Source organism: Prunus mume, linkage group LG8 (assembly GCF_029339155.1).
Source record: "Prunus mume cultivar Tortuosa linkage group LG8, ASM2933915v1, whole genome shotgun sequence".
NCBI classification, from domain to species: Eukaryota; Viridiplantae; Streptophyta; class Magnoliopsida; order Rosales; family Rosaceae; genus Prunus; species Prunus mume.
This window is the reverse complement of record NC_142705.1, coordinates 19123534-19134165: the sequence shown is the minus strand read 5'-3', so window position 1 is coordinate 19134165 and position 10632 is coordinate 19123534.

Here is a 10632-nt window from a genome sequence, read left to right as displayed (position 1 = left end):
ATAATCGATATACAGTGAGTCAAAACTTGGGAACAAGTAATATGGTAGGAGGAGTATTTGTTGGTTTTGAGTAAAAATCCAATCTCTAGAACCTCTGGAATACCTGCTCCCTCCATTTAGAATAAACCATCACGAACTGAATTGTCCGATTTGTGGACCAATCGATGGGATGGAGTCCAAACTTGAGGAATCATAATATGGTGGAGGAGTCATTTGGTTGGTTTTGAATGAAATCAATCTCTAGAACTATGGAATACATTACTCCATTTGAGCAATTTGTGTCTGAACACCGATTGTCAATTTCATGGACCAATCGATGTCGGATTGAGTCAAAACTTAGGAAAAACATAACATGGTGGGAGAGTCTTTGTTGGTTTTGAGTAAATCCAATGGCTAAAACTCTAATCCTTCACTCTATTTCGAAGCGAAATTCTATAGACCTGAATGTCAGATTTGGGACCAATCGATTTGGATGAGTCAAAACTTGGGAATGTCATAATATGGTGGGAGTCATTTGGTGGTTTTGATGAAATCCAGTATTTAAAACTCAGAATACACCAACCACTCCATTTCAGAACAAACTTATTCACGGACGAATTTGATTTCATGGACCAATAGATTTGGATCGAGTCCAAAGTTTGAGAATGTCATGATATGGTGGGAGGAGTCATTTGGTTGGTTTGAATAAATCAATCTCTAGAACTATAGATACCAACCACTCCATTTGAAACAGGCTACGTCCCCAGCTGAATTATCAGATTTCATGGACCAATCGACCTCGGATTGAGTCAAAACTTAGAACATGTAATATGGTGGGAGGAGTCATTTGGTTGGGTTTGAATGAAGTCAATCTCTATAACCTGGAATACAACAACCTCCATTTGAGAGCAGGCTAGCATTACAATCTGAATTGTCGATTTCTTGGACCAATCGATATCGGATTGAGTCAAAACAGGGACACAACATAATATGGTGGGAGGAGTCTTTTGGTGGGTTTGAGGCGAAATCAATAACTAAAAACTCTACAATACCAACCACTCAATCTTAGAAAGGAACTTCCTACAGACAGCATCTGATTTCATGGACCAGTGATGCTCGGATCAGATCAAAACTTAGGGAAGCGTCATAATGGTGGGAGAGTCATTTGGTTGGTTTTGAATATAATCAAATGCTTCAAAACTGAGATATACCAACCTCATTTCTGAACAAACTTGTCTGAACCTGAATTATTTGATTTCATGGACCAATCGATTTGGATGGAGTGCAAAACTTGGAGAATGTCAAAATATGGTGGGAGGAGTTTGGTGGGTTTTGAATGAAATCAATCTCTAGAACTATGGAATACACCAACCCTCCATTTCAGAGCAGACTGCGTCAGACCTAGATTGTCAATTTCATGGACCAATCGATATCATGTGAGTCAAAACTGGGAAAACATAATATGGTGGGAGGAGTCTTTTGGTGAGTTTTGGTGAAATCAATCTAAAACTCTACAATACCTTACCACTCTCATTTAGAGCGAATTCTATAGACCTGAATTGTTCGATTTAGGGACCAATCGATGTCGGATTGAGTCAAATTTGGGAACATCGTAATATGGTGGGAGGAGTCATTTGGTTGAGTTTGAGATGAAGTCAATCCTCTATAACTATAGAATACAACAACCACTCCATTTCGAAAGACTGCTATCTGAACAAGAAGTGTATCCGATTTCTTGGACAAATCCATGCCTCGGATTGAGTCAAAACTTGAGACACAATAATATGGTGGGAGGAGTCTTTGGTGAGTTTGAAAGCGAAATCCAATGGCTAAACTCTACAATATGCCAACCACTCAATCTTAGAAGGAACTTCCCTCGAGCAGACTATCGGTTCATGGATCAATCGATATCGGATCGAATCCAAAACTTGGGGAACGTCATAATAGGGTGGGAGGAGTCATTTGGTTGGTTTTGAATGTAATCCAATGGCTAAAACTACGGAATATACCAACCACTCCATTTCTGAACAAACTCCGTACGAACCTAAATTATCCGATTTCATGGACCAATCGATATGGGATTGAGTCCAAAATTTGGGGAACATGTAATATGGTGGGAGAGTCATTTAGTTGAGGTTTAGAATAGAATCCAATCTCTATAACTATAGGACACCAACCACTACATTTGAGAGCAGAACTAGCTGCGAACCTGAATTATCCGATTTCTTGGACAAATCCATATCGGATTGAGTCCAAAACTTGGGGAACAACATAATATGGTGGGAGGAGTCTTTTGGTAGGTTTTAGTGAAATCCAATAGCTAAAACCGACAATATGCTCCCTCAATCTTAGAAGAACCCTACGAACTTGAGATATGCGATTTCATGGACCAATCGATGTCGGATCGAATCAAAACAGGAGCGTCATAATATGGTGGGAGGAGTCATTGGTTGGGTTTGAATAAATCAATTTCTATAACTATGGAATACACCAACCACTACATTTGAGCAATTGCGTACAAACCTGAATTATTCGATTTCTTGAATAAATCCATATCAGTTGAGTCCAAACTTGAGAACAACATAATATGGTGGGAGGAGTCTTTTGGTAGGTTTAGAGTGAAATCAATGGCTAAAACCGACAATATACCAACCACTCAATCTTAGAAGGAACTTCCTCTGAACTTAGGCTATGCGATTTCATGGACCAATCGATATAGGATCAGATCAAAACTTGGGAACGTCATAATATGGTGGGAGAGTCATTTGGTTGGTTTGAATGAAATCAGACCTAAAACTACAAGAAATACAATCCTCCATTTCAAAACAAACTTAAGTACGAACTGAATTGTTTCATTTCATGGACCAATCGATTTGGATCGGAGTCAATACAGGAGCGTAATAATACGGTGGGAGAGTCATGAGTGTTTGGTTTTGAATAAATCAATCTCTAGAACTATGGAATACCCAACCCTCCATTTGTGAGCAGACTTGTCTGAACATGATTGTTCGATGTCATGGACCAATCAGTATCTTATTGAGTCCAACTTGGGAACACCGTAATATAGGTAGGAGGAGTTATTTGGATGTTTGGAATGAAATCCAATCTAGCAGAACTACAGAATACACCACTCCATTTGAGCAAAATCGTTGCACGAACTTGATTGTTCATTGTGGACAATCAGCTGGGATCGAGTCAAACAGGGAAGATTATGATATGGTGGGAGGAATCATTTGGTTGGTTTGAATGAAATCAATCTCTAGAACTATGGAATACAACCACTCCATTTGAGCAGTGCGTCTGAACTGAATTGTCGATTTATGGACCAATCGATATCAGTTGAGTCAAAACTTAGGGAAAAACATAATATGGTGGGAGGAGTCTTTTGGTAGGTTTTAGTGAAATCCAATGGCTAGAACTATGACAATCGCCCACCTCTATTTGGAAGCAGAAATTCCTATAGACCTGGATTGTCCGATTTGAGGACCAATCGATATGGATTGGGTCCAAAAGGGGAATGTCATAATATGGTGGAGTCATTTGGTTGGATTTGAATGAAATCAATGGCTAAAACACAGAATACACCAACACTTCCATTGAGACAAATTTAAATCTGAACGACATTTGATTCATGGACAATCGATATTGGTTGAGTCAATTGAGAACATAAATAATATGGTGGGAGGAGTCATTTGGTTGGGTTTGGTAGAAATCAATCTCTATAACTATGAATACACCAACCACTCCATTTCAGAGCGGCTAGCGTGCGAACTTGAATTATCGATTCTGGACCAATCGATATCGGATTGAGTCAAAACTTGGGAACAACATAATATGGTGGGAGGAGTCTTTTGGTAGGTTTTAGTGAAATCCAATCTCTAAACTCTACAATATACCATTCTTTCGATCGAAGAACCTCTGAACTTAGGCATCACGATTTAGGACCAATCGATATCGGATCGAATCAAAACTTGGGAGCGTCATAATGGTGGGAGAGTCATTTGGTTGGTTTTGAATAAATCAATGCCTAAAACTATGAAATACAATCACTCCATTTCAAAACAAACGTCGTACGAACCTGAATTGTCCGATTTCTTGGACAAATCCATATCGGATTGAGTCCAAAACTTGGGGACACAACATAATATGGTGGGAGGAGTCTTTTGGTGGGTTTTGAGCGAAATCCAATGGCTAAAACTCTACAATATGCCAACCACTCAATCTTAGAAGGAACTTCCTCTGAGACTTGGTATGCGATTTCATGGACCAATCGATATCGGATTAGATCAAAACTTGGGAGCGTCATAATATGGTGTGAGGAGTCATTTCGTTGGTTTGAATGAAATCAATGGCTAAAACTACAGAATACCAATCCTCCATTCAGAACAAACTTGTGCGAACTGACTTATTAGATTTCATGGACCAATCGATTTGGATCGAGTCAAAATTTGGGAACATCATAATATGGTGGGAGAAGTGATTTGGTTGGTTTTAGATGAAATCAATCCTAAACTATGGAATACATCAACTCCATTCAAAGCAGGCTAGCGTCACGAACCTAAATTATCGATTCATGGACCAATCGATATGGGATTGAGTCCAAAATTTGAGGAACATCGTAATATGGTGGGAGGAGTCATTTGGTTGGGTTTGAATGAAATCAATCTCTATAACTATGGAATACACAACCACTCCATTTGAGCAATTGCGTCTGAACTGGGTGTCGATTCTTGGACAAATCCATATCGGATTGAGTCAAAACTTGAGAACAACATAATATGGTGGGAGAGTCTTTTGGTGGGTTTGGGTAAATCAATGGCTAAAACTTGACAATATGCAACCACTCCAATCTTGAAGGAACTTCCTCCGAACTTGAAGTGTCTGATTTCATGGACCAATCGATATCGGATCGAATCCAAAACCTGGGGAACGTCATAATATGGTGGGAGGAGTCATTTGGTTGGGTTTGAATGAAATCCAATTTCTATAACTATGGAATACACCAACCACTACATTTCAGAACCAACTGCGTACGAACCTGAATTGTCCGATTTCTTGGACAAATCCATATCGGATTGAGTCCAAAACTTGGGGAACAACATAATATGGTGGGAGGAGTCTTTTGGTGGGTTTTGAGTGAAATCCAATGGCTAAAACTCGACAATATGCCAACCACTCAATCTTAGAAGGAACTTCCTACGAACTTGAACTGTCTGATTTCATGGACCAATCGATATCGGATCGAATCCAAAACTTGGGGAACGTCATAAGATGGTGGGAGCAGTCATTTGGTTGATTTTGAATGAAATCCAAGGCCTAAAACTACGAAATACACCAATCACACCATTTCAAAACAAACTTCGTACGAACCTGAATTGTTTCATTTCATGGACCAAACGATTTGGATCGAGTCAATACTTACAGGGCGTAATATGGTGGGAGAAGTCATGGTGTTTGGTTTTGAATGAAATCAATCACTAGAACTATGGAATACCCAACCCTCCATTTGAGCGCAACTGCGTCTGAACATGAATTGTTCGATGTCATGGACCAATCAATATCTTGGGTCAACACTTGGGAACATGTAATATTGTGGGAGGTTATTTGGATGGTTTTGAAGAAATCAATCTGTAGAACTCTGAATACACCCTCCATTTGAGCAATTTGCGTCTGTTGAGATTGTTCGATTTGTGGACCAATCGATATGGGATCGAGTCCAAAACTTTAGGAGAAAGTCATGATATGGTGGGAGGAGTCATTTGGTTGGTTTTGATGAAATCAATCTCTAGAAGCTATGGAATACACCAACCCTCCATTTGAGACAGAACTGCGTCTGAACTGGATTGTCAGATTTATGGACCAATCGATATAGTTGAGTCAAACTTGAGGAAAAACATAATATGGTGGGAGGAGTCTTTTGGTGGGTTTTGGTGAAATCAATGGCTAAAACTTCGACAATACACACCACTCTCTATTTAGAGCAAATTCCTATGAACTGAATTATCCGTTTGAGGACCAATCGATTTGGATCGGGTCAAAACTTGGGAATGTCATAATATGGTGTAGTCATTTGGTTGGTTTGAATGAAATCAATGGCTAAAACTCGGAATACACCAACCACTTCATTTGAAACAAATTTAAATACAGACCTGACTTGTTGATTTCATGGACCAATCGATTTGGATCAGTCAAAATTTGGGAATGTCATAATATGGTGGGAGGAGTGATTTGGTTAGTTTTAAATAAAATCAATCTCTAGAACTATGGAATACACCAACCACTCCATTTGAAATAATTTGCGTGCGAACACAGATTATCGATTCATGGACCAATCGATATTGGATTGAGTCAACTTGAAGAACACATAATATGGTGGGAGGAGTCTTTTGGTGGGTTTTGAGTGGAATCCAGTGGCTAAACTCTTCTGTCACCAACCACTCAATCTTAGAAGAACTTCCCTCTGAACTTGAACTATCTGATTTCATGGACCAATCGATATCGGATCGAATCCAAAACTTGGGGAACGTCATAATATGGTGGGAGGAGTCATTTGGTTGGTTTTGAATGAAATCCAAGGCCTAAAACTACAAATACACCAATCACTCCATTTCAAAATAAACTTCGTACGAACCTGAACTGTTTCATTTCATGGACCAATCGATTGGATCAGTCAAAACTTGAGGGCGTAATAATATGGTGGGAGAGTCATTTGGTTGGTTTTGAATGAAATCAATCTCTAGAACAGCGGAATACACCAACCTCCATTGAGAGCAGACTTACGTCTGAACTTGAATTATTTGATTTCATAGACAATCGATTTCCGATCGAGTCCAAAACTTGTGGAACGTAATAATGTGGTGGGAGAAGTCATTTGGTTGGTTTTGAATGAAATCCAATCTCTAGAACTGTGGAATACACCAACCACTCCATTTGAGAGCACATTATACGAACCTAGGTGTCGATTTTATGGACCAATCGATTTGGATCGAGTCCAAAACTTGAGGCGGCATGATATAGTGGGAGGAGTCATTTGGTTGGTTTTAGAATGAAATCAATCTCTAGAACTATGGAATACACCAACCACTCCATTTTGAAACAGACTGCGTCTGAACATGGTGTCGATTTCATGGACCAATCGATCTCAGTTGAGTCAAAACTTGGGAACACATGCAGGTGGGAGAATCATTGGTTGGTTTTAAGTGAAAATCAATCTCTAAAACTATGGAATACCAGTACTCCATTTGAACAAATGTCTACAGACTGATTGTCGATTTCATGGACCAATCGATTCGGATCGAGTCAAAACTTGAGAGAAGTCATAATATGGTGGGAGGAGTCATTTGGTTGGTTTTTGAATGAAATCAATCTCTAGAACTATGGAATACACCAACCTCCATTTGAGAAGCTGCCTTGTCTTTGAATTATCAGATTTCATGGACAATCGATATCGGATTGAGTCAAAACTTGGAACAACATAATATGGTGGGAGTCATTTGTGTGTTTGATGAAATCAATGGCTAAAACTCTACAATCACATAAACTACTCTATTTAAAACTTCCCTCTGAACTTGAATTATCGATTTCATGGACCGATCGTATCTGGTTGTGTCCAAAACTTGGGAACATCATAATGTGGTGGGAGGAGTCATTTGGTTGGTTTTAGATGAAATCAATCTCTAGAACTATGGAATACACCAACCCTCCATTTAGACAGACTGCGTATGAACACAGATTATGCGATTTCATTGGACCAATCATTTGGGATGAGTAAAACTGGGAACAATCATAATATGGTGGGAGAGTCATTAGGTTAGTTTGGAATGAAATCAATCTCAAGAACTATGGAATACACAACCACTCATTTGAGCGAAGCTGCGTCACGAACTTGAATTGTCAAATTCATGGACTTGTTATTCGATTCATGGACAATCGATGTGTGAGTCAAAACTTGAGGACAATCATAATATGGTGGGAGGAGTCATTTGTTGAGTTTTGAGTGAAATCAATGGCTAAAACTACAATACCCAACCCTCTCTTTGGAATGTACTACGAACTGAGATTATCGATTTCATGGACCAATCGATGCTCGGTTGAGTCAAAACTTGGAACAACATAATATATTGGGAGGAGTCTTTTGTTTTGTTTGAGTAAATCAATCCAATGCTAAACTCTAATACATAACCACTCTATTTGAAGCAACTTCCTACGAACTTGAATTGTCCGATTTCATAGACCAATCGATATCTGATTGAGTCCAAAACTTGGGGAACCTCATAATATGGTGCGAGGAGTCATTTGGTTGGTTTTGAATGAAATCAAATCTCTAGAACTATGGAATACACCAACCACTCCATTTGAACAGAAGCTGCGTGCGAACTGAATTATCCGATTTCATGGACCAATCGATATCTTATTGAGTCCAAAACTTAGGGACAAACATAATATGGTGGGAGGAGTCTTTTGGTGGGTTTTGAGTGAAATCCAATGGCTAAAACTCTACAATACGCCATCCACACTATTTCAGAACGGACTTCCTTCAAACTTGAATTATCCGATTTCATGGACCAATCGATATAGTTGAGTCAAAACTTACAGAACATCATAATATGTTTGGAGGAGTCATTTGGTTGTTTTGAATGAAATCAATCTCAAAGCATGAGACACCAACCACTCCATTTGACAGGCTGGCGTCTGAACCTAAATTGTCAGATTCATGGACCAATCGATATCTTATTGAGTCAAAACTTGGGGACAAACATAATATGGTGGGAGAGTCTTTTGGTAGGTTTTGAGTGAAATCAATGGCTAAACTCTGCAATACCATCCACACTATTTGAAGGAGCTTCTACTGACTTGAATTGTCGATTTCATGGACCAATGATATGGATTGAGTCAAAACTTGAGAACTCATCATAATATGGTGGGTTTTGAATGAAATCAATCTCTAGAACCACCAGAATACATCAACCACTCCATTTTGAGCCAATTTAGATGCGAACTGAATTGTCGATTTCGGGGACCAATCGATTCATTAGTCCAAAACTTGGGAGCATAATAATATGGTGGAGGAGTCATTTGGTTGTTTTTAATGAAATCAATGCAAAACAACAGGAATACAACCACTCCATTTGAACAAACTTGATACAGACATGAATTGTTTGATTTCATGGAATGAATCGATTTCGGATCGAGTCAAAACTTAGGGCGTCATATTAATTGGGAGGAGTCATTTGGTTGGTTTTGAAAAATCAATGCCTAAAACTACAGAATACACCAACCACTCCATTTTGAACAAACCCGTGCAGACATGAATTGTCCAGATTTCATGGACAAATCGATATCTGATTGAGTCTCAAACTTGGAAAATAATCATATATGGGAGGAGTCTTTTGTGTGTTTAGGTGAAATCAATGGCTAAAACTCTACAACGCCAACCACTCCATTTAAACGAACCTTGAACATCAGATTGTCAGATTTCATGGACCAATCGATATCTAATTGAGTCCAAAACTTGGGAAACATCATAATATGGTGGGATAAGTCATTTGGTGGGTTTTGAATGAAATCCAATATCTAGAACTATGGAATACACCAACCTCCATTTGAGCATTTGCGTCAACCTAGATTGTCCGATTTCAAGGGCAAATCGATATCGGATTGAGTCTAAAACTTGGGGAACAACATAATATGGTGGGAGTAGTCTTTTTGTGTGTTTTGAGTGAAATCCAATGGCTAAAACTCTACAATCATACACTCTCTATTTAGAGCGAACCCTCTGAACTTGACTTGTGCGATTTCAAGGACCAATCGATATCTGATGAGTCCAAAACTTGGGAAACATCATAATATGATGGGAGGAGTCATTTGGTTGGTTTTGAATGAAATCCAATCTCTAGAACTATGGAATACACCCACTCATTTCTGAAACAGACTTGCATCTGAACATGAATTGTCCCATATGTGGACCAATGATATCTTATTGGAGTCCAAACTTGAGGACAAACATAATATAGTGGGGAGGAGTCTTTTGGTGGGTTTGAGTGAAATCAATGGCTAAAACTCTACAATCATCATCCACACTGTTTGAAGCAGGCTTCCTACAAACTTGAATTACCATTTCATGGACCAATCGATATCGGATTGAGTCCAAACTTAGAACATCATAATATGGTGGAGAGTCGTTTGGTGGTTTTAGATGAAATCTAATCTAGAACTATGGAATACAACCATATTTCAGAGCAATGCGTGTGAACATGAATTATCCGATTTCATGGCCAACGATCGATTATGGTTGAGTCAAAAGCTTAGGAGCGTCATAATATGGTGGAGAAGTCGTTTGGTTGGTTTTAATGAAATCCAATCTCTAGAACTATGGAATACACCAACCACTCCATTTCAGGATCAACTGCGTACGAACCTTGGTGTCCGATTTCTTGGACAATCGATGCTCGGTTAGTCAAAACAGAACAACATAATATGGTGGGAGGAGTCTTTTGGTGGTTTAGGTAAAAATCAATAAGCTAATAACCACTCTATTTAGAGCCAACTTCCTACGAACTTGAATTGTTCGATTTCATGGACCAATCGATATCGGAATGAGTCCAAAAGTTGGGGAACATCGTAATATGGTGGGAGGAGTCATTTGGTTGCTTT